Here is a 24,680-nt window from a genome sequence, read left to right as displayed (position 1 = left end):
CAAATTATCTGGGAACTATTAAATTACTAAGTGAAAAGCTATTAGTATTGAAAAGCTACATATTAAAAGAATGTTTCATTTAGTTAAAAGTCCCAAATTTGGTACTGGAAAGTTTCCAAAGACCAGAAAGTGACTGATGATCTTCAATCTGGTGATAAAGTTTATCCACATTCATGTAAAACTTGAAGTCTAATAACTTCTAATCTGAAAATGTAATGAAATGTTCCTTTACATTAAATTAGAAAATAAGCAGTGGAATATTTTTATTATAAGGAAGAAGTCTTTATTTTACTTTCAAATATTTTATGTTTGATACAGGTAGTATTCTGTTTTAACCATTTAATCAAAAGCTCTCCAAAAGTTCACATATTGTGTGAAAACAAAAGGTAAATGAGTATTTCCCCCGTATCTGTGGCAGCGTCATATTGAAAGGAACCCGCATAACCTTGAATTACAGGAGATATATCTCGAAATTATTCTTATATCAACTTTAGTAAAATCATTTTGAATTCTGTGTTAAGATGTCTTTTCTTGGTTAATAATAAATACCTAGGTCAATGCTTATTATAATACTCTTCAAAAACATACCGTGTTTGTTCTGGTAATCATTTTTATGACAAAAATAGTGAAAGTTTGAAGACCATTATAATTGCATGTTTTTGTTTTTTGCCTATTTAGCCTAGAAAAACTTAAGATAGAATCCCATGGGCTTTCTACTACTTGACTAATGCTGCTCTTCTATTTGGGGTGATGACCAACCTCATCTAATAGATTCTTTCCTGTGCCATAACCACAAATTAGCAGAAAACACTCTAGTGTTACCTTCAGTTTGACTTGCTCAAGAAGTATATACGTAACTGTTCAGGTGTCTCTCTACTGAAATAACTGTCAATTCCAGTTAAGCTTATACTGGAACTTTTTAATCTTGTGAATCATTCAGTGTATTTGGCTCCTTTTGTCGCTCACAGTGCCTTGCCATTCATAGGAGGTCTGGTTCTAGTTCCCAGAGGCTGAGTTGTGAAGTTCTTATCGGCTACGGGTCTGTGCCTCATGCTGTCCCTTACAGAACACTCTGGCCAAATGCCTTCTTTCCTTTCCATTGTCTTCCTAGGTAACTCTGTGATAAGTTGCCCAACTCCTCCTTCAAGGACGTACATGCTTCAAGTGTGTGTGTGGTGTTATGTCCGACTCTTTGCAACCCCATGGACTGTAGCCCACCAAGCTCTTCTGTCCATGGGATTTCCCAGGCAAGAATAGTGAAGTGGGTTACCATATCCTTCTCCAGGGATCTTCTTGACCCAGGGTTCCAACTGGCTCTTCCTGCAATTAGCAAACATTGGCAGGCAGATTCTGTAGACGAACTACTTGTTTTCACGTCCTGGATTCTCACAGAGTAATTACATGTACATGAAAAAAAAGCCACTCAATTGTTCCAGACTTTGCTTTTCTAATTTACAAAATAATTATAATAGAACCTACCACATAAGTTATTGTGAGAATTAAATAAAAATGCATTGTCAAAATTCTTAGGTGAACTCTAACCTTGATCAAACTTTGTTGTATTACTATATTTAAAAAATATTTATTCCTATAGAAAATTATCCTTATCTTCCTACTGATTTCTCCAAAAGACTTGGTGAGGAATAACCAGGTAAATGGAGCAGTGTTCTTTTCAGAAACATTTATGCATCTAGTTGAAAACCCAGTACCTGTTCTCCTGCCTTCTCTACTTCTGACAAAGAGTTCCTATCATGTTTGAAGTTTCTTTGACTAATTTCTAATTTAAATTAGTCAAGATCCCCTTGAGAATGATAGGGAGTGGTTCGGATATTTTAAATTCTTAATATATTTTCCCCATTAGGCAAGCTAAAAAAATGTTCCCTTAATAGGACTAGATCCCAAAAGACAATCTATAAAAAGACTGTAATATTCCCCACATCATCTTTCCTACAAGGGAGGTTTCAGATTCAATTGACACATGCCTGGGTTCAGTGAAATGAATAGTTTGAATCATAGGTAGGTTTCAAAGGTTCTGTTATTTTAAACCTAGAGGCTGTGAATAAATAAATTCAAGCTAGGTAGGTATTAGTTTTTATGGATGTAAATATTTTCTATTGTACATTCTCATGAGCAGTGTTTGCTACTATAGACTTTAGACTCAAATATCAAGTTTGTTTGCTTTTATCTATTGTGCATTAATATCTTTAGCCAGAAGAATCACCCCTAGTTGGTCCTAATATTTGTTTCTCCTACTATGTCCATATTTATCATATAGTTTATATGGAACTATGGGTTGGTGTTTCTAAAGCATTACTATTATACAAGCTGTTCATGGGGCAGTGTACCCAAATCAATACTCTAATAATAACTGGTGATTTGTGTCATTCTTGGAGGGGTAATGATAAAATTAGCTCACTTAATCAGTGCATGCGTGTGACTCACCTCAGTCATATCTGACTCTTTGCAACCCCATGGACTGTAGCCTGCCAGTCTCCTCTATCCATGGGGATTTTCCAGGCAAGAATACTAGAGTGGGTTGCTCTGCCCTTCTCCAGGTGATCTTCCTGACCCAGGGATTGGACCCAGGTCTCTTTTGTCCCCTGAATTGGCAGGTGGATTCTTCACTAGCACCACCTAGGAAGTCCCACTTTAGCCATAAATATAGTCATAATGTTATCCCCCATTTCACATGCTTTTTCATTTTTAATGTGATCTTCCACCTTCTATATCAAATGTTGAAATACAGTCCCCTCCCCTTGGCAGGGCTTGTGACTTCTTTGATCAACAGAGTATGACCGAAGTGACGGTATGACACTATGAAGGGTCAGAGAAGGCCAATGCTCTTCCATCTGGTTCTCTAAGGATTTTGACTCTAGGGGAAGGTAGCTGCCCTGTACAAAATCTGACTCTTCTGAGACTAACATGATGAATATACTGCACTTTGCAGAGAGTAGCCATGATCAATGTTCAGCCATGAGAGTGAGTCAAGTGGGATAATCATTTCATCTTGAGCCTGTGGATGACTAGAGGCCCTTCTGAGACCTTTCCAAATTCCTGTGCATGCGTGCTAAGTTTGCTTCAGTCATGCCTGGGTCTGTGTGACCTTATGAACTGCAGCCTGCCAGGCTCCTCTCTCCATAGGATTCTCCAGGCAAAAATACTAGAGTGGGTTGCCATGCCGTCCTCCAGTGGATCTTCCTGACTCTGGGATCAAACCCACGTGTATTACGTCTACCTGCACTTGCAGGTGGGTTCTTTACCACTAACACTACTTGGGAAGTGCATTCCAAATTTCTGGCCCCCCAAATCATCAGCGATACAAAATGATTGTTTGTTAGTTTGGGGGACAGTTACTTATTCAGCAGTAGTAACCACAGCAGTCTCACAATCAGATAGATAGCCTTATAATAGTGAATTATATGGTTTATTTTCTTGGATGCTTCCTAAATATAACAATATCTAATATAATAATTTCACTACCTTGCAAAGTCTGCTGTATGTGAATTTGAAAGATTAACATTGTCAGATCACCAATATTCTTAAAGTATACACACAGGCTTGACACCACCATTCCTGAGCAAATGAACAAGCCAGGATCCTTGAACCACAGCTGGCACTATAAGCTGTGGTGATGAGCTTGGTGGTGAGAGTTTTAGAGCTGCCCTTGAGTAGGAATGCAGAGAGGCTTGAAAATACTAGACTGGTCATTGACAAATTACCTGCAATATACTCTAAAGCACCAGATATATTTAGTTCCTTAAATTTTGTAGGATAAATGCAAGTGAAGGAAGGCAGGAATCCAGACTGGGCTCAATCTCTGCTATGAAATCACTGCCCCGTCTAATTTACTGAAGTGCCACAAAACTGACATCTTTCAAGTGACAATTTCAACCTCAGTACCTTAGGGCACTCTGGCAACCTAAGGAATAACCTGTCATACTTTCAATATCTACCCTCAACAGAGTTTGACTGCTTAAATAAACCAGAATTTCCAAATAGCTCAGTCTTAGTCACTGTCTTCTCTAGCTAAGAGATATACTCTATAATGTATAGCTATAGTATTTTTAAGAATACTTTTGTACTGTCATAACCATGGAATACAGTAATTCTAGGTCTTAAGGTGATTAATTAATCTTTAATAAATTTCGTTTAATATTGATTCCAAACATGACAATTTTGATAGAATTTCACTTGAATGTATGATTTAGAAATTTTTCTCAGCGAGTTTTCCTTTTAAAAACCCAACTGCAAAACAATAATTTGATACTAGTAATGCATAGATTTCCTTTTAATAGTATTTTATTTGATTCATAATAGAAGAAAAATTCATAAAATAACTTAATAAAGAGGGTGGCCCACAGATGTTTCTCAGACATTCATTTTTTAAAAGCCCCCTTTAAAAAAATGTATTTATCTATTTTAATTGGAGGTTGATTGCTTTACAATATTGTGGTGGTTTTTGCCATACATTGACATGAATCAGCCATGGGTGTAAATGTGTTCACCCATCCCAAAACCCCCTTCCACCTCCCTCCCCATCCCATCCCTCTGGGTTGTCTCAGTGCACAAAAAATGATTACAGCTCCATCTTTAGCTTGGGTCAAGAATTTTAAAAATTTAATGCCCAACAGTAAAAGAAAAGCTATATAATTTATTTATAATTGTGCTCCATGTAATATTTAAGCTACAGAAATAAATGAATTAAAATCATCAAGAATTAATTACAAGTATAACTTGGAGGATATCCATAATATATTTTGTATGTGGAAAGTATAATACAGAAGATCAATTCCATTACTGTAAATCAAAAACTAACAAAAACTTCATTTGTTTTCTAAGCTTGCACAACTGAATTTTTTGTTTTCTGTTTGTATTTGCATTATCTAGAATAGCATTACTTATGCAATCATAATAAGGTTATTTTATTATCTAAACCATTGAGACTCTTGCTTATAGTGGAAATAGAGTAACAGGTACCAGGTTTACTTTTCTGTCTGAAAAAAAAAAAAAAAATCCCTACAGCTCTTTAAAAAAAAAAAGGAAAATTCATTAAAGAATGATTTTCAACATATTGGTCATCAGGTAATGGAAGACAATGCTTTCTAAGAGATGAGAAAAATATGTGAGATATACAATTGTCCCAGCTTCCTGATTTGACAGTCCCTAGGATGAAGTGAGCTACTGCTAAAGAATCTGCCTGTCGAAACAGGAGATGCTGGAGACACAGGTTTGTTTTCTGGGTAAGGAGATCCCCTGGAGAAGGAAATGGCAACCCACTTCAGCATTCTTGTCTGACAAATTCCATAGACAGAAGACCCTGGCAGGCTACCATCCATGGGGTTGCAAACAGTCGGACACAACTGAGAGACAGAGTAGGCAGGATGCAACAGAGAGTGTCCCCAGCAGAGTCTAGTGGATATAATGAAGCTTAAAGTCTAGGAAGACTAAGATAGTGAAGGTTCTCAGGAAGGAATTCTGGAGAGGAGAAAGCTGCAGACACAGAAGCTGAGATATCAAGATGGTCCTCCTTGAATTTTCAATGTGGTACTGCTCAGCCTATACCTCTGAAGAAACTACAAGAGACTGGGGAAATAATCATGCAAGAGGATTAGAAGTAGCAACAACCAGTGCTCACACATAATCGAGAGCATTGTCTATTTTTACAAGCAAGGCAGGAAAATGAACCTCTATGGGATGAATTTTCCACATTTTATTGTGATCCACACAGTCAAAGGCTTTGGCATAGTCAAAGCAGAAATAGATGTTTTTCTGGAACTCTCTTGCTTTTTCCATGATCCAGCGGGTGTTGGCAATTTGATCTCTGCTTCCTCTGCCTTTTCTAAAACCAGCTTGAACATCTGGAAGTTCACGGTTCACGTATTGCTGAAGCCTGGCTTGGAGAATTTTGAGCATTACTTTACTAGTGTGGGAGATGAGTGCAATTGTGCGGTAGTTTGAGCATTCTTTGGCATTGCCTTTCTTTGGGATTGGAATGAAAACTGACCTTTTCCAGTCCTGTGGCCAATGCTGAGTTTTCCAAATTTGCTGGTATATTGAGTGCAGAACTTTCACACCATCATCTTTCAGGATTTGAAATAGTTCAACTGGAATTCCATCACCTCCACTAGCTTTGTTCATAGTGATGCTTTCTAAGGCCCACTTGACTTCACATTCCAGGATGTCTGGCTCTAGGTCAGTGATCACACCATCATGATTATCTGGGTGGTGAAGGTCTTTTTTGTACAGTTCTGTGTATTCTTGAAACCTCTTCTTAATATCTTCTGCTTCTGTTAGGTCCATACAATTTCTGTCCTTTATCGAGCCCATCTTTGCATGAAATGTTCCTTTGTATCTCTGATTTTCTTGAAGGGATCTCTAGTCTTTCCCATTCTGGTGTTTTCCTTTATTTCTTTGCATTGATTGCTGAGGAAGGCTTTCTTAACTCTCCTTGCTATTCTTTGGAACTCTGCATTCAGATGCTTATATCTTTCCTTTTCTCCTTTGCTTTTCGCTTCTCTTCTTTTCACAGTTCTTGGTAAGGCCTCCTCAGACAGCCATTTTGCTTTTTTGTATTTCTTTTCCATGGTGATGGTTTTGATCCCTGTCTCCTGTACAATGTCACTAACCTCAGTCCATAGTTCATCAGGCACTCTATCAGATCTAGGCCCTTAATATCTATTTCTCACTTCCACTGTATAATCATAAAGGATTTGATTTAGGTCTTACCTGAATGATATAGTGGTTTTCTGTACTTTCCTCAATTTAAGTCTGAATTTGGTAATAAGGAGTTCATGATCTGAGCCACAGTCAGCTCCTGGTCTTGATTTTGTTGACTGTATAGAGCTTCTCCATTTTTGGCTGCAAAGAATATAATCACTCTGATTTCAGTGTTGACCATCTGGTGATGTCCATGTTTAGAGTCTTCTCTTGTGTACCTGACCTGCCTCTTGAGAAACCTATATGCAGGTCAGGAAGCAACAGATAGAACTGGACATGGAACAATGGACTGGTTCCAAATAGGAAAAGGAGTACGTCAAGGCTGTATGTTGTCACCCTGTTTATTTAACTTATATGCAGAGTACATCATGAGAAATGCTGGGCTGGAAGAATCACAAGCTGGAATCAAGATTGCCTGGAGAAATATCAATAACCTCAGATATGCAGATGACACCACCCTTATGGCAGAAAGTGAAGAGGAACCAAAAAGCCTCTTGATGAAAGTGAAAGTGGAGAGTGAAAAAGTTGGCTTAAAGCTCAACATTCAGAAAACAAAGATCATGGCATCCGGTCCCATGACTTCATGGGAAATAGATGGGGAAACTGGAAACAGTGTCAGACTTTATTTTTTTGGGCTCCAAAATCACTGCAGATGGTGACTGCAGCCATGAAATTAAAAGACGCTTACTCCTTGGAAGAAAAGTTATGACCAACCTAGATAGCATATTCAAAAGTAGAGACATTACTTTGCCAACAAAGGTCCATCTAGCCAAGGCTATGGTTTTTCCAGTGGTCATGTATGGATGTGACAGTTGGACTGTGAAGAAGGCTGAGCGCCAAAGAATTGATGCTTTTGAACTGTGGTGTTGGAGAAGACTCTTGAGAGTCCCTTGGACTGCAAGGAGATCCAACCAGTCCATTTTGAAGGAGATCAGCCCTGGGATTTCTTTGGAAGGAATGATGCTAAAGCTGAAACTCCAGTACTTTGGCCATCTGATGCGAAGAGTTGACTCATTGGAAAAGACTCTGATGCTGGGAGGGATTTGGGGCAGGAGGAGAAGGGGATGACAGGATGAGATGGCTGGATGGCATCACTGACTCGATGGACGTGAGTCTGAGTGAACTCCAGGAGTTGGTGATGGACAGGGAGGCCTGGCGTGCTGCGATTCATGGGGTTGCAAAGAGTTGGACACGACTGAGCGACTGAATTGAACTCAACTGAACTGATGGGATGAATATTTGTGTTTCCCAAATATTCATATACTGATGCCATAACTCCCATTTTGATAGTACTTGGAAGTGAGGCCTTTGGGAATTAATTATAGTTAGATGAGTTCATGAGGGTAGGACTCTAGTCTGATTGAATTAATGACTTCATAATAAGAGACACCAGAGAGCTTCCCCTCTTTCTTTCTCTGCCAGGTAAGGACACAAAAAGAAGGTGACAAACTGCAAGACAGAAAAAGGGTCCTCACCATCTCCTGATCAAACTAGCACCTAGATCACCATCTTTCAGCCTCCAAGATTATGAGAAAATACATTTCTGTTTTTTTTTAATATCCAGTCAATGGTATTTGGTTATGGTAACATGAACAGACTAAGATATTTCCTAATGACTAAAGTATTAGCAAGGATACTCAGAAAGACCTTTCCTCAGAAGTCAGAAATAATTAACACTGGAATGAGTAACGCTTTTGTTCCATGTAAAAAAAAAATCTTAAATACAAGGTACAGAAAGACCAAACAAAATTGAATAGTTTAATTGCATACCAGAAGAAAGTTAAGAATATCTGTAGGAATACAAAAAAATATCCAGTAGGCCACAGGGTAAAGTTTACAGTGCCTGGAACCACATCAACAATTATCAAGCTTGCAAAGAAGCAAGGATATATAATCCAAAATTAAGACAAAAATTCAGTCAACCACAACCAACTCTAATATTTATCAAGATAAACCACACTCTGGCATAAAAAGATGTCTCAAAATTTGGGAGGAATTAAGTGATACAAAATACATTTTCTGACAACAGTGAAATTAAATTAGAAGTCTTTAATAGAAATATCAACTATTTTAAAACTAACACAGTTAAAAAATAACCTGGGGAGCAAAGAAAAATTCAAATGAGAACTGAATGTTCAACACATATTTGTAGGATGCCTCTGAAGCAGTACTTAGTGGGAGGTATCCAGCTCTGTGTGTGTATGTTTGAAAAGAGGAAAGGTCTCAAATCAAGAAATCAAATAAAGAAGAGCATGTTAAATACAAAGCAGTCAGAAGAAAGGAACTGACAAAGTTCAGAAATCAATGCAAAACAAAACAGAATAGTGAATTTCATGAAATCAAGTTAGTTCTTTGAGAAAAAATAGTACTGATAAACCTTTAGCAATAAGTATAAGAAAAGAATAGAGGAAGACTCAAATCACCAATATTTAAGAATGAGAGATGTGCCAACACCTCAAGTTATGTAGATAATAAAGCAATATAATAAGTAAATATTATGAAAAGCATTGTCAATAAATTCAAGAACATAGATTAAAAATCTATGAATTCCTTAAAAAGATGCAAATTGCCAAAATTCAGTCAAGAAAAAAAAAGAGATAACCTGAATATTATAGTAAGTATGAAAAAAGAAAACATTAATTTATAGGTAAAACTATTTTTGTGAAGAAATCTCAAGGGATGGATGGATTCATTGGTGAAGTCTAACACAAATTTAAAGAAGTAGTACCAATTCTACAAAAAATAATCTGGAAAATCAAAGAGAATGAAATATTTCCCAATTCACTTTAAGAAACCATCATTGCCATAAAGTCCAAAGCAAACAAAGACATCACCAGAAAAGAAAACAATAGGCACATCATCCTTATGATTGCAGATTTTAAAATAGTAATAATATAATATAGTATATATATAATCATTATACTGTATATATCAGATAACATATACTAATTATTTAAATGTTAATAGTATGTTCTTATTTATTTTTAGCATTTTGCATCAATTGAAATGTGAACTATAATATATAATATAGATTAAAGGCAAAGAAGTAGGGTGAGGAATAGGAAAGATACTGTATGTGATGGTTGTTTTAAGTATCAACCTGGCTAGGCTATGGTACCCATTGTTTGGTCAAACTCTAATCTGTATGTTGCTATTAAATTATTGTTGAGGTATGATTAACTTTTGCAATCTGTAGATTTTAAGTAAAGCAGATTACCTTTCATAATGTGGATGAACAGCTTCCAATGAGTTGAAGGTCCTAAGAGCAACAACTCTTACCTGGTTTTCTAGCTGGTAGACCTGCTCTACAGAATTTAGACTTGACAGCTTCCATAACAGTTAGACATTACCCTTTAATAATCTCTCTATATCTATCTGTCTACATACTTATTTCTGTTTCTCTGGAGAATCCTAACACAGTTTCTTTCTTTATCTGCAACTAAAATGAATTAGATTCTAGAAATTTTTTCATCTTTCATATTATTTCATTCAAACAATCCCTATAATCCATTGCATAGATTAGGAAAGGTGAAGATAAATTATTCTTACCTTTGTAGACAAGGGAAAGAGATGATGTTACTGACCATGGCAATAGATTACATGAACCAGCATCTCAACAGTTTGCAGTTTACCAAGTCCAGTTCCCATTTAGGAATGAAGGATTGGCCGTTCTGTTACTACAGAAGACACGGCAACACTATTCCTTTGGTATCTATGTGAGGGAAGGTATGTGTGTGTGTGTGTGTATGTATATATATATATATAATATATAATTATATTATATATAAATAATAAATAAATATATAAATATATTTATATCAGTTAAGTTTAGTTCAGTTGTTCAGTCATGTCTGACTCTTTGCAACCGTATGGACTGAAGCATGCCAGGCCTCCCTGTCCATCACCAACTCCTGGAGTCCACCCAAACCCATGTCCATCGAGTTGATGATGTCATCCAACCATCCTCATCTTCTATTGTCCCCTTCTCCTCCCGCCTTCAATCTTTCCTAGCATCAAGGTCTTTTCCAATGAGTAAGTTCTTCGCATCAGGTGGCCAAAGTATTGGAGTTTCAGCTTCAGTATCACTCCTTCCAATGAATATTCAGGATTGATTTCCTTTAGGATGGACTGGTTGGATCTCCTTGCAGTCCAAGGGACTCTCAAGAGTCTTCTCCAACACCACAGTTCAAACGCATCAATTCTTCAGAGCTCAGCTTTCTTTATAGTCCAACTATATGGACTATATGGTCACATGCATACATGACCAATGGAAAAACCATATCTTTGACTAGTTGGACCTTTGTCAGCAAAGCAATGTCTCTGCTTTTTAATATGCTGTCTAGATTGGTCACAGCTTTTCTTCCAAGAAGCAAGCATCTTTTGATTTCAGGGCTGTAGTCACCATCTGCAGTGATTTTGGAGCCCAAAAAAATAAAGCCTGTCACTCTTTCCATTGTTTTCCCATCTATTTGCCATGAAGTGATGAGACCAGATGCCACGATCTTAGTTTTCTGAATGTTGAGTTTTAAGCCAGCTTTTTCACTCTCCTTTTTCACTTTCATCAAGAGGCTCTTCATTTCTTCTTCACTTTCTGCTGTAAGAGTGGTGTCATCTGTATCTGACGTTATTGATATTTCTCCCAGAAATCTTGATTCCAGCTTGTGCTTCATCCAGCCAGGCATTTCACGTGATTTACTCTTCATAGAAATTAAATAAGCAGGGTGACAATATACAGCCTTGACATACTCCTTTTCCTATTTGGAACCAGTCTGTTGTTCCATGTCCAGTTCTAACTGTTGCTTCTTGACCTGCATACAGTTTTCCCAGGAGGCAGGTAAGGTGGTCTGGTATTCCCATCTCTTTAAGAATTTTCCAGAATTTTCTGTGATCCACTCAAAGGCTTTAGCATAGTCAATAAAGCAGAAGTAGATGTTTTTCTCAAATTCTCTTGCTTTTTCTATGATCCAATGGATGTTGGCAATTTGATCTCTGGTTCCTCTGCCTTTTCTGAATCCAGCTTGAACATCTTGAAGTTCTCAGTTCACGTACTGTTGAAACCTGGCTTGGAGAATCCTAAGCATAATTACATCATTAGATGCTATAATAAGCAAGCATATTATATATCTTGATATCGACCTAAATAAATTATACTGGATTTGTGTATGTTATAACTGAATTAATTGCTTATATCATGTAATATCTCTTAAACTTGTTTTGGTTTAAATATAAAAGAATTATATACAATGTAACTAGCAATTGCATTATCTACTAGTACAAATAATAAATGATACAAATTACCATTCTTTATCTCTAAAAAACCAAACCACTACATTAGATTCACTAATTTCTTATAGTTATACAATTCACCTTTTCATTAAACATAAAGTAGGAAATAACAACTTTGTTATCCTACACTACATTTATGTGGAAAAAATGTGTTATTATTTAGTATGCTATTTTTTCTGGATAAATTTCATGTCAAGGAATTTCCAGGGCAAGGATAATGATTTTCTGACATCTTGCTCAATAGGAGTACAGCTTCTACTAATAAACAAATACCACCTACACACAAGAAAAACACCTTGTTAAATGGAAAATACAATAAGATCTGATAACATTTCTTTCAATGTACACATTTTGTACTTAAAAATGTATATTGCCTAATTATTCCTAAGTAATTGCTCCTAATTGAAAACTTTTAGTTTAAGTTTAATAGTGCATATATTACTTCTTTTGTCCTTGTGACAAACCAAAATTGATACTATCAAACTAAGTTTGGGTACCTGGTTCTTGTCCCATTACAAACCATGAGTGTGGCCTTGGAAGAAATGCTATAATATGTGCTCCTATGAAAAGAATCTCATAAAAAGTATATATAAATTTAAGATGGAAAAAGGCAACTGAGTATGAGCTTGCAAAGTATTATGATTGCTGTTAATTTAAATCCTGCCATTGAGTAAATTTGATCACCTCTTCAGTGAAGCATTTTCTAACTTCCTAAGGAAGAGGTAATTACTCTCCCTCTGTGCTTTATTAAAACACTTGCTCTAAATTGTAATTAAGCCACACACACACACACACACACTGTCTTCAAGGGTTGGGACTATATGCCTTACACATTGTCTGGAAAAGCATATGAGGAGGAGAGGAAAGGTGAGAAAAGAGGAAAGATATTCAGTCTTAGAAATCACTTTTTAGGCAGTTCTATTTCCAGTTTTTAAGGAATCTCCAAACTGTTCTCCATAGTGGTTGTACTAGTTTGCATTCCCACCAACAGTGTAAGAGGGTTCTGTTTTCTCCACACCCTCTCCAGCATTTATTATTTGTAGACTTTTGAATTGCAGCCATTCTGACTGGCATGAAATGGTACCTCATTGTGGTTTTGATTTGCATTTCTCTGATAATGAGTGATGTTCACCATCTTTTCATGTGTTTGTTAGCCATCTGTATGTCTTCTTTGGAGAAATGTCTATTTAGTTCTTTGGCCCATTTTTTGATTGGGTCATTTATTTTTCTGGAATTGAGCTGTAGGAGTTGCCTGTATATTTTTGAGATTAGTTGTTTGTCAGTTGCTTCATTTGCTATTATTTTCTCCCATTCTGAATGCTGTCTTTTCACCTTGCTTATAGTTTCCTTTGTTTTGCAGAAACTTTTAATTTTAATTAGGTCCCATTTGTTTATTTTTGCTTTTATTTCCAGTATTCTGGGAGGTGGGTCATAGAGGATCCTGCTGTGATTTATGTCAGAGACTGTTTTGCTTGTGTTCTCCTCTAGGAGTTTTATAGTTTCTGGTCTTACATTTAGATCTTTAATCCATTTTGAGTTTATTTTTGTGTATGGTGTTAGAAAGTGTTCTAGAAATTGTTAGAAAGTGTTCTGGAATTGTTAGTGTTGGAAAGTGTTCTGGAAATAGAACTACCTTTTGACCCAGCAGTCCCACTGCTGGGCATACACACCGAGGAAACCAGAATTGAAAGAGACACGTGTACCCCAATGTGCATCGCAGCACTGTTTATAATAGCCAGGACATGGAAGCAACCTAAATGTTGATCAGCAGATGAATGGATAAGAAAGCTGTGGTACATATACACAATGGAGTATTACTCAGCTATTAAAAAGAATATATTTGAATCAGTTCTAATGAGGTGGATGAAACTGGAGCCTATTATACAGAGTGAAGTAAGCCAGAAAGAAAAACACCAATACAGTATACTAACACATATACACGGAATTTAGAAAGACGGTAACGATAACCCTGTATGTGAGACAGCAAAAGAAACACAGATGTATAGAACAGTCTTTTGGACTCTGTGGGGGGGGGGATGATTTGGAAGAATGGCATTGAAACATGTATAATATCATATAAGAAACAAATTGCCAGTCCAGGTTCGATGTAGGATACAGGATGCTCGGGGCTGGTGCACTGGGATAACCCAGAGGGATGGTACGGGGAGGGAAGTGGGAGGGGGTCCAGGATGGGGAATATGTGTACACCCGTGGTGGATTCATGTTAATGTATGGCAAAAACCAATACAATATTGTAAAGTAAAATAATAATAATAAAGTAATTAATTAATTAAAAATTAAAACACAGTGAGGATCATTAAAAAAAAAAAAAAAAGAAGTCACTTTTTATTTGCTGTCGGCAGGGTCCACAATTCCATAAAGGAGCTTCATAATGGGATCTGGACTCCACAAAATCTGACACTGACTTTGTTAACATTCAGTCCATTAATTACATATTAGCTGTGTTTCCTTTCCCAGACATGCATGTACATCTTTAATCCATACCCATGATTTACCTTATTCTATTTTCAAGCTTTTTCCCATTTTGATATCTTACAGTATTTTCCTATTTTTATATTTTATAAAATTATTTCTTTAGAAATACCACTTCTATTAAGAATGTTCAATAACACATCACCAAAGAAATATTAGCTCACAAAACAAGAAAAAATTAATCCTTCTATCGAAATGTAGTTCTAACTTCAAAAGGTTTTTATTTATATTTGACCAATATTTGTATTGCGGTTACCCCAAATAAATCACTTCAACATTTATTGATCAATAGATTAAAATGAAAGTTCTAAACATATTAATTTAAAAGCAACTAATAAAGTATTAATAATATAAATCATTTGGTTGGATTCCCATACAAATTCTTGCAAATTTCTTTCTAAAATCTCACTTTTCTCAAACTTGAAACTCACTGATTTCACCAAAAATGTATTTCATATTCAATCAGTTCTCCTGTGTGTGTTGGTTCTGGGGATGGTGTTAAGACACAATTTTTAATGTAGATCCAAAACTTAAGTTCACTTTTATTTCTTTTCTCCAGACTCCAGTGGATTTCAAAAGATGCATATGTGAAAGGGAATGGGATGGAGTGTAAAGAGCATTTGAGACTCATTTGAATAGATTTTTTCCACATGTTCCCTTTCTCAAAGTAATAAGCTTCATTTTCCATATGTGTATGTAAGTGATCCAGAATCTCAAATTAGAATGGCTCAGTTGTCTGCTGAGATTATTTTGATATATTCACTCCATCTTAATGCCCTTTGCCACCAAACATCAGTGGACCAGTCGGTAAATTTTATTTTCTCTAGGGCTTCATTCATCCCAAATGAATGGGAGATATGTAAGCTTATTTGTTGCAAGTGAATGGGGGATATTTAAGTGCAATGGCATATGTTGCTTTCTAAATCAGTCATAAATTTATAGAATAAAATTATCTAGATGCAGAATGGATACAAAAGTAGGGATGTTGAACCTAAACGTGGAAGGGATAAAGACATCATTCAGCATAATTTCCAACCCTCAAATATCTATTAATTCTTAAATTGGATCATTTCTGTAATTTTGAAAATTTGACATTTAATTTGGTCTTAGAACAATTATTAGCGCTAGTAGATATTTACAGGTTGTTTATCCTATACCTTTAATTTCTTTGAATAACACAATGTTTTCTGCCTTCTAATTCAAAAGCAGAGATTTTACCTTTCAAAACCTTCCATAAAATTGATATTGCTATTAATCTTTAAAATGGTTGGATCTTTTAATAGTTATCTAAAAGTAACAAGTTTTACTAAAAGGAATAAAGGGCTTAGATATAGATGGATTATGTTTGAATTGTGGATTCTGGCTCTGTCACTTACTAATTCTGGGACACAAGCAAAGCAATTTAAAACTCTCGGTATCGCTTTCCTTCTTGTATTATGGCAATAATGCCTAATTACATAATTCAAAAGGGACAGATAAAAATATTAGCACTAACATTTTGGGGCTTCCCTGGTGGCTCAGACAGTAAAGAATCTACCTGCAATGCAGGAGACCAGGGCTTGATCCCTGGGACAGGAAGATCCCCTGGAGAAAATAATGGCAACCCACTCTAGTATTCTTGCCTGGGAAATTCCATGGACAGAGAAGCCTGGTGGAGTACAGTCCATGGAGTCACAGAGAGTAATACATGACTGAGTGACTAACACATACACTAACATTTTTAAAGTAAGTAAACACTGCACATATGTTAGTGACAATCATCTGGCATATTTTGAACTGAATGTTGTTGAAGAATTATATTCTCAGTGTTTTTTAATCTCACTAGTCTGTTTGGGCTTAACACATCCAAGCCAGTTGAAAGAAAGTGAAAGTGTTAATCATTCAGTAACGTCCAACTCTTTGGGACACCATGGACTGTAACCCACCAGGTTCCTCTGTCCATGGAATTCTCTAAGCCAGTTATTATATTGCTGTATATCAACTATATACTCAATGTTAAATTTCTAAATTTCTTGCCTATAAAATGGTGGTTTCATGCCAAAAGTCAAAACACGAGAAGGTCTAAGACAAGTTCCCTCCCATTTAGCACCCTACTCCTTAAAGGGGAGTTCCACTTAGATTAAATCATGTCATTGTACCCCTGCCTCTAGCTCCAGAGCTGTGGCTCAGTTTGCCTGGGGAAAGCAGCAGGCCTTCAAACAAAAAGCGTTTAAACTTTTCATAAAAGAAATGACTTCATTTACCTTAGAATGTGTTGTAGTTCAAAATGAAGGCTTGTGGAGATTGTGGTTAAAGGCAATTGAGGTGAAATTGATAGATGTATTGATGATATACGCTAAACCATCAGATCAGATCAGTCGCTCAGTTGTGTCCGACTCTTTGCGACTAAATGAATCGCAGCACGCCAGGCCTCCCTGTCCCTCACCAACTCCTGGAGTTCACTCAGACTCACGTCCATCGAGTCAGTCATGCCATCCACCCATCTCATCCTTGGTCATCCCCTTCTCCTCTTGCCCCCAATCCCTCCCAGCATCAGAGTCTTTTCCAATGAGTCAACTCTTCGCATGAGGTGGCCAAAATACTGGAGTTTCAGCTTTAGCATCATTCCTTCCAAAGAAATCCCAGGGCTGATCTCCTTCAGAATGGACTGGTTGGATCTCCTTGCAGTCCAAGGGACTCTCAAGAGTCTTCTCCAACACCACAGTTCAAAAGCATCAATTCTTCGGCACTCACAGTCCAAATCTCACATCCATACGTGACCACAGGAAAAACCATAGCCTTGACTAGACGACCTTTGTTGGCAAAGTAATGTCTCTGCTTTTGAATATGCTGTCTAGGTTGGTCATAATTTTCCTTCCAAGGAGTAAGCGTCTTTTAATTTCATGGCTTCAGTCACCATCTGCAGTGATTTTTGGAGCCAAAAAAATAAAGTCTGACACTGTTTCCACTGTTTCCCCATCTATTTCCCATGAAGTGATGGGACCGGATGCCATGATCTTCGTTTTCTGAATGTTGAGCTTTGAGCCAACTTTTTCACTCTCCACTTTCTATTTCATCAAGGGGCTTTTAAGTTCCTCTTCACTTTCTGACATAAGGGTGGTGTCATCTGCATATCTGAGGTTATTGATATTCTCCCGGCAATCTTGATTCCAGCTTGTGTTTCTTCCAGTCCAGCGTTTCTCATGATGTACTCTGCATATAAGTTAAATAAGCAGGGTGACAATATACAGCCCTGATGTACTCCTTTTCCTATTTGGAACCAGTATGTTGTTCCATGTCCAGTTCTAACTGTTGCTTCCTGACCTGCATACAAATTTCTCAAGAGGCAGATCAGGTGATCTGGTATTCCCATCTCTTTCAGTTTTTCCATCTCTTTCAGTATTTCCCATCTATTTCCACAGTTTATTGTGATCCACACAGTGAAAGGCTTTGGCATAGTCAATAAAGCAGAAATGGATGCTTTTCTGGAACTCTCTTGCTTTTTCCATGATCCAGCGGATGTTGGCAATCTGATCTCTGCTTCCTCCGCCTTTTCTAAAACCAGCTTGAACATCTGGAAGTTCGAGTTCACATATTGTTGAAGCCTGGTTTGGAGAATTTTGAGCATTACTTTACTAGTGTGGGAGATGAGTGCAATTGTGCGGTAGTTTGAGCATTCTTTGGCATTGCCTTTCTTTGGGATTGGAATGAAAACTGACCTTTTCCAGTCCTGTGGCCAATGCTGAGTTTTCCAAATTGGCTGGCATATTGAGTGCAGCACTTTCACACCATCATCTTTCAGGATTTGGAATAGTTCAACTGGAATTCCATCACCTCCACTAGCTTTGTTCGTAGTGATGCTTTCTAAGGCCCACTTGACTTCACATTCCAGGATGTCTGGCTCTAGGTGAGTGATCACACCATCGTGATTATCTGGGTCGTGAAAATCTTTTTTGTACAGTTCTTCTGTGTATTCTTGCCGTCTCTTCTTAATATCTTCTGCTTCTGTTAGGTCCATACCATTTCTGTCCTTTATCGAGCCCATCTTTGCATGAAATGTTCCTTTGGGTCTCTGATTTTCTTGAAGACATCCCTAGTCTTTCCCATTCTGTTGTTTTCTCTATTTCTTTGCATTGATCATTGAGGAAGGCTCTCTTATCTCTTCTTGCTATTCTTTGGAACTCTGCATTCAGATGCTTATATCTTTCCTTTTCTCCCTTGCTTTTCACTTCTCTTCTTTTCACAGCTATTTGTAAGGCCTCCCCAGACAGCCATTTTGCTTTTTTGCATTTTTTTTTCTATTGGAATGGTCTTGATCCCTGTCTCCTGTACAGTGTCACGAACCTCATTCCATAGTTCACCAGGCACTCTATCTATCAGATCTAGGCCCTTAAATCTATTTCTCACTTCCACTGTATAATCATAAGGGATTTGATTTAGGTCATACCTGAATGCTCTAGTGGTTTTCCCTACTTTCTTCAATTTAAGTGTGAATTTGGTAATAAGGAGTTCATGGTCTGAGCCACAGTCAGCTCCTGGTCTTGTTTTTGCTGACTGTATAGAGCTTCTCCATCTTTGGCTGCAAAGAATATAATCAATCTGATTTTGGTGTTGACCATCTGGTGATGTCTTGTGTTTTTGGAAGAGGGTGTTTGTTATGACCAGTGCATTTTCTTGGCAAAACTCTACTAGTCTTTGCTCTGCTTCATTCCGTATTCCATGGCCAGATTTATCTGTTACTTCAGGTGTTTCTTGACTTCCTACTTTTGCATTCTAGTCCCCTATAATGAAAAGGACATCATTTTTGGATGTTAGTTCTAAAAGGTCTTGTAGGTCTTCATAGAACCGTTCAACTTCAGCTTGTTCAGTGTTACTGGTTGGGGCATAGACTTTGATTACTGTCATATTGAAGGGTTTGCCTTGGAAACGAACAGAGAACATTCTATCATTTTTGAGATTGCATCCAAATACTGCATTTTGGACTCTTTTGTTGACCATGATGGCTACTCCATTTCTTCTGAGGGATTCCTGCCTGCAGTAGTAGATATAATGGTCATCTGAGTTAAATTCACCCATTCCAGTCCATTTTAGTTCACTGATTCCTAAAATGTCAACATTCACTCTTGCCATCTCTTGTTTGACCACTTCCAATTTGCCTTGATTCAAGGACCTGACATTCCAGGTTCCTATACAATATTGCTCTTTAGAGCATCGGACCTTGCTTCTATTACCAGTCACATCCACAGCTGGGTATTCTTTTTGCTTTGGCTCCATCCCTTCATTCTTTCTGGAGTTATTTCTCCACTGATCTCCAGTAGCATATTGGGCACCTACTGACCTGGGGAGTTTCTCTTTCAGTATCCTATCATTTTGCCTTTTCATACTGTTCATGGGGTTCTCAATGAAAGAATACTGAAGTGGTTTGTCATTCCCTTCTCCAGTGGACCACATTCTGTCAGACCTCTCCACCATGACTAGCCCCTCTTTGTGGCCCCACGGGCATGGCTTAGTTTCACTGAGTTAGACAAGGCTGTGATCCTAACGTGATTAGATTGACTAGTTTTCTGTGAGTATGGTTTCAGTGTATTTGCCCTCTGATACCCTCTTGCAACACCTACCGTCTTGCTTGGGTTTCTCTTACCTTGGGTGTGGGGTATCTCTTCATGGCTGCTCCAGCAAAGCACAGCCATTGCTCCTTACCTTGGATGAGGGGTATCTCCTCACCACCGCCCTTCCTCACCTTCAACGTGGGATAGCTCCTCTAGGCCCTCCTGCTCCCGTGAAGCCACAGCTCCTTGGATGTGGGGTTGCTCCTCCCAGCCGCCACCCCTGGCCTCTGGCTTAGGTCAGCTAATTTGCAGTAGAGACCCTGCCAAGAGTGAGCTGAGAGGAGATTCACTAGGATTGAGAACAAGTCTCAAGCACTGACTTTAGGAACTAGTTTTTCACAAAAGTCTGAGTTTGATTGGATTTGTTTGTAGAGCAATCTGTGGCCCCTCAGTTATTGTTGAAAGCAGTAAAACAATAAGCCACAAGTCTAAGTTAAATTGTGGAATGTAAGTGTTATTTGTGGTCAGGAAAGAAATGCTAAGGCCTGCAAAAGCCAATGTCCTTCCAGAATGACTGTGGACATGCCCAAGGCTGCAGATTTTGCGAAGCAAGATCAGAGGTTTCATGCTCCAGGGGATGGTGGAATAGATAGATTCCACTGATAATTCAAGCAGTTACTAAAAAAACAAATGAACAAATAACAATAACAAGTCTAAGAGGATGGCATTGCCAAGAATTGTTAACAATGTATTATCTAAAATATCCATCAAAAATTCTGAAACATTTAACAAGCAGGAGAGAATGACCCATACACAAGGGGAAAAGCAGGCAATAGACACTGCTTGTGACAGTGACCAGATATCAGAGTTAACACATAAAGGCTTCAAAGAAGCCATTATAAATATGTTCAAATAGCTAAAGTGAAGTGAAGTTGCTCAGTCAAGTCCAACTCTTTGCAATCCCATTGACAGTAGTCCACCAGGTTCCTCAATTCATGGAATTTTCCAGGCAAGAGTATTGGAGTGGGTTGCCATTCCTTCTCCAGGGGATCTTCCCAACCCAGGAATCAAACCTGGATCTCCCACATTTCAGGCAGACACTTTACCATCTGAGCCACCAGGGAAGCCTGGATAATAAGCATATTATTTTCAATTTTTCTCTGATGCTATTAAGATTTTATAAATAATAAATATTAACACAGTATTATGTAAGATGATGAGCTTTCTTCTATCTCCTTCTGTAAATACAAGCATCCAACACTGCTGTATTCAACTACTCTATACTACTCTTGCACTTTTCCTTTGCTTCCCCAATATTTCATTTTTCTCTAGTGTATTTTCCAGGCAGTCACAATTTTTAGTATTAATTTATTTGTGACTATGAATTTAGCTGAAATGTCATATTTCCCAAATGAGAGTTGTGTTCTGCTAGGAATGGTAATTAGGAGAAGGCAATGGTACCCCACTCCAGTACTCTTGCCTGGAAAATCCCATGGATGGAGGAGCCTGGAAGGCTGCAGTCCATGGGGTCACTGAGGGTTGGACACGACTGAGCGACTTCATTTTCACTTTTTACTTTCATGCGTTGGAGAAGGAGACGGCAACCCACTCCAGTGTTCTTGCCTGGAGAATCCCTGCTGTCTATGGGGTCACACAGAGTCAGACACGACTGAAGTGACTTAGCAGCAGCATGCATATGTCAAATAGAGAGTTTACCATTGTGGACATACAAATGAGCCTAAACCTGACTTTTTTTTTTTTTTTTTTCCTTCAATTTTGCTGGGGGAAAAAAATCAGGATTAGTTGCATGAAAAAAAGTTTCCTGCAATGATACTTATTAATAAATTAGGCAAATTTTTGAAGAGAAAACATGAGGACCTTTTTTTCCTTTTTCTTTTGTTTTTTTTTTTTTGGAGAAGGAGATGACAACCTTCCCCAGAATTCTTGCCTGGAGGATCCCCATGGACAGAAGCGCCTGGCAGGCTACAGTCCATGGAGTTGTGAAGAGACACGATCGAGTGGCTTCAAGTTTAGTTTTTACATTTTTTTCAATTTAAGAGAAAAGTTGGGAATACGGGAGACACAAGTTCAATCCCTGTGTTGGGAAGATCTGGAGAAGGAAATGGCAGCCCACTCCAGTATTCCTGCCTGGGAAATTCCATGGATAGATGAGCCTGGCAGGCTACCATCCCTGCGGTCACAAAGAGTCGGACATGACTGAGCAACTTCACTTTCTTTCACTTTCAGTTGTTTTCAAGTGAAATCATTTTACCATTTTTCCATTTTCAGAAGGAAATCATTTTACCATGTGAGCCACCATGGAGACCTCAAATACCTAAAGGAAACCATGACTAAAGAGATAAAGGAGGGTATGAAGGCAGTGACTCATTGACAAAAAATGTGAATAAATAAGTAGGAGTTACAAAAACACAAGTGAAAATTCTGAAATTTAAAAGTACAATAACTGAAAAGGAAAGTTCATTAGAAGTAGTACAGTAGATTTGGACTGGTAAAAGAAAGACCTAGTAAGCTTGAAATTTGATTAATAGAGATTGTATGATATGAAGACCAGTGAGACAAAAGTATTTTTTTAAAAATGAACAGAGTCTCAGAGAAACAGGGATAGCATTAAATGCACAAACAGTCATAAAAGTACCATAGGAGGAGAGGAAAAGTTAAAGAAAACTTTTAAAATTTCATGATGACCATTAATTTGCAATGGTCTCCAAGTAGGATAAAGACAAAGACATGCATGAAGAGACACATCATAGTAAAATTGCTGAAAGCTAAAGATAAGGAAAAATCTTCATAGCAAAAAAAAAAAAAAAATCAAAAGAAGAAACTACTATCATTGAAAGAAATCTCAAAAATATTATAATAGTTATAGCAATATATATTACTATATTATATATATATATTATATTATATATTATATTACTATAAATGTTATACTAAGATCATGGCGTCTGGTCCCATCACTTCATGGCAAATAGATGGGGACACAGTGATGGACTTTATTTTGGGCTCCAAAATCACTGCAGATGGTGGCTACAGCCATGAAATTAAAAGACTCTTGCTCCTTGGAAGAAAAGTTATGACCAACCTAATCAACATATTAAAAGGCAGAGATATTAATTTGGTGATAAATGTCCATCTAGTCAAAGCTATATTTTTTTCCAGTAGTCATGCATGGATGTGAGAGCTGGACTATAAAGAAAGCTGAGTGCCGAAGAACTGATGCTTTTGAACTGTGGCATTGGATCAGGCTCTTGAGAGTCCCTTGGACTGCAAGGAGATCCAACCAGTCCATCCTAAAGGAAATCAGTCCTGAATATTCACTCAAAAGAGTGATGCTGAAGCTGAAACTCCAATACTTTGGCCACCTGATGTGAAGAACTGACTTGTTTGAAAAGACCCTGATGCTGGGAAAGACTGAAGGCAGGAGGACAAGGGGACAACAGAGGATGAAGTGGTTGGATTGTATCACTGACTCAATGGACATGAATTTGAGTAAACTCCAGGAGTTGGTGATAGACAGGGAGGCCTAGTGTGCTGTGGTCCATGGGGTCAGGAAGAGTCAGACACGACTGAGTGACTGAACTGAACTGATAACTGTTATAGTTAACTTCTCATCAGAAACAATGGAGGAGAGAGCAGTGGGTAAATACATATGAAGTAAAAAACAAAACAAAGCAAAACTATCAACCTAGAATCCAAATCCAGCTTGACTATCTTTCAAAAAATTAAGACAAAATAATCTCCTAGAAGGGGACGACAGAGGATGAGATGGCTGGATGGCATCACTGACTCGATGGACATGAGTTTGAGTGAACTCCAGCAGTTGGTGATGGACAGGGAGGCCTGGCATGCTGCGATTCATGGGGTTGCAAAGAGTCAGACACAACTGAGCAACTGAACTGAACTGAATATCCCAGATAAACAAAAATTAAGTGAATTTTTTGCTAGCACACTAACTACCAGAAATATGAAATTTAGTCGCATTAGTAGTAGCTCCAAACAGCACATACAAATCCACACACAAAGCAAAGAGCATCAGAATGGTGATTAGGTAATTTGTTATTGTTTTTGTTTTTAGTTGCTAGGTTGTGTCCTACGCTTTGTGACCCCATGGACTGCAGCAGGGCAGGCTTCCCTGTCCTTCATGATCTCCCAGAGTTTGTTGAAATTCATGTTCTTTGAGTTGGTGATGCTATCTAACCATCTCATCCCCCCCCACCCCCCATCTCCTTTTGCCTTCGGCCTTTTCTAGCATCAGGGTCTTTTCCCTTGAGTTGGCTCTTCATATCAGGTGGTCAAAGGATTGGAGCTTCAGCTTCAGCATTAGTCCTTCCAGTGAATATTCAGGGTTGATTTCTTTTAGGATTAATTTGTTTGATCCCCTTACAGTGCAAGGGACTTTCAAGCTGGACTTCTCCAGCTCCACAATTCAAAAGCATCAGTTCTTGGGGGTTCAGCCATCTTTATGTCCAACTCTCACATCCATACATGACTACTGGAAAAACCGTAGCTTTGACTCTATGGACCTTTGTCAGCAAAGCGATGTCTTTGCTTTTTAATACGCTCTCTAGGTTTGTTATAGTTTTCCTTTAAGGAGCAAGCATCTTTTAATTTCATGACTGCTGTCACCATCCACAG

Source organism: Bos indicus, chromosome 17 (genome assembly GCF_029378745.1).
Source record: "Bos indicus isolate NIAB-ARS_2022 breed Sahiwal x Tharparkar chromosome 17, NIAB-ARS_B.indTharparkar_mat_pri_1.0, whole genome shotgun sequence".
Taxonomy (NCBI): domain Eukaryota; kingdom Metazoa; phylum Chordata; class Mammalia; order Artiodactyla; family Bovidae; genus Bos; species Bos indicus.
Note: the sequence above shows the minus strand (reverse complement) of the source record.